Genomic DNA, 1577 nt, shown 5'->3' with positions numbered 1-1577 from the left:
GGAAAGAGAGCCAACCCCCAGCCTGGGAGCCCCACCATCTCTAAACCACCCAGTCTGTTTTTAAAACTGGGATCAAAAATTGTTCTCTGATGTCAGCCTCATGTTTTCAGGGAAGAAAGAAAACAGCTCATTACTTTAAAAAAAAGAAAAAAAAAGGTATAACTACAAGGAACCACTTGAAATATACACATACCTCAAATGACAAGTTTGCAGTTAGCAAAATTTACCGGAAGTGAAATTATTCTGTGAAGGGGGAAAAAACTGCAGGTTCTGGAGAGGTAACGGCTGTCACGCCCTCCCCTTTGCCTTGAGCTGTGTCAGAGGCAGGCTTGCAGTGAGGGCTGTGGAGCGAAGCCACTCCTCCGGGGCCGCGCAGCCTGGGATGCAGCCTGTGATGTTGGCAGCAGCAGAAACACGCCCTCCCGCTTATTTCTGAGGATCAAACTTTGCCCTCGGCAGCTGGGCTCTGCCCTGAAAAATCCAGACGATTTCGTCAGCGTGCCTCGTGAGCTCCCTTAAATGACATCTGAGATCCAACACAGCGCCATGGCTCCAACTGGGACCACACTGACAATAATAACTACTGTGTGTGTGTGTGTGTGTGTGTGTGTGTGTGTGTGTGTGCGTGCGGTGTCTGTGTGCACACAGGCACATGCGTACATGTACACGGGTCCTCTACATCCATCATTTCATCTACTTCTCATGACAACCCTATGAGGTTAACCATACTATCACTATTTTACAGATTAGAAAGGTCACACAGCTATCAGTGGTGGAATGGGGTTTGAACCCAGCTGTGTGACTCTACAAATAGAGCTCCCACCCTTCTCCCTCTGGGATTGACCTCTCCTTTGTTATGTACCCACAAATTCTGCTCCAGTGAGGCAGGGCTTCTTGCCTATTCACTGATAGGTCCTGTGCAGCTGGCCCTGGGGGCATACACAGAACCTGTTGGATGATAGGCGGATGGATAGAAACGTGTACTTAAAGCAATCCAGTGGCCGAGAAAAGACTTATTGGGTGCTTACTATGAATGAAGCCTCAGATCAGGGCCTCTTGCAAAGGCAGGTGAGACACTGCTTCTGTCCAGCAGAGTGGGTGACCCACAGACTCAGCTGCTATATTGGCAGGGGCTCAGTGTGGGGAGCTGCACCCATGGGCACTCTGAGAGTGCTCAGGGAGGCTTTCTTGGAGCAGATAACCTAGAGCCAGACTTTGTGGGAAAGGTTGGAATCTTCTAGGCCAAGAGAGCAAGGTGATAGGTGACAAGTAGCAGGATGGTGCACAGGCATCTCAGCCCCAGCCGGGGAAGCTCGCTGTGCCCCTGTGCTGGGAAGCCCAGGGCTGCACCCCACTTGCAGCCAGGCAGCCATGTCAGCCCTGGCTCTACCCCCAGCCCTGCCCCTGGCATGTGGAGCTGTCCATCTGTGGGTGTTTATCTGGCAGAATCCCTCCTTCCCATTCAGGGTCGGGTGGCTGTGTTTGGTCACAGCTACAGTTAGCCCTGACAGAGAAAAGGAGGCAAGCAAGAAAAGAGAAAAGGGGAAGGGGAAGGGGAGGGCGAAGGGGAGGGGAGG

Source organism: Lipotes vexillifer, unplaced genomic scaffold, assembly GCF_000442215.2.
Source record: "Lipotes vexillifer unplaced genomic scaffold, Lipotes_vexillifer_v1.1 scaffold217, whole genome shotgun sequence".
In the NCBI taxonomy this organism is placed as follows: domain Eukaryota; kingdom Metazoa; phylum Chordata; class Mammalia; order Artiodactyla; family Lipotidae; genus Lipotes; species Lipotes vexillifer.
Note: the sequence above shows the minus strand (reverse complement) of the source record.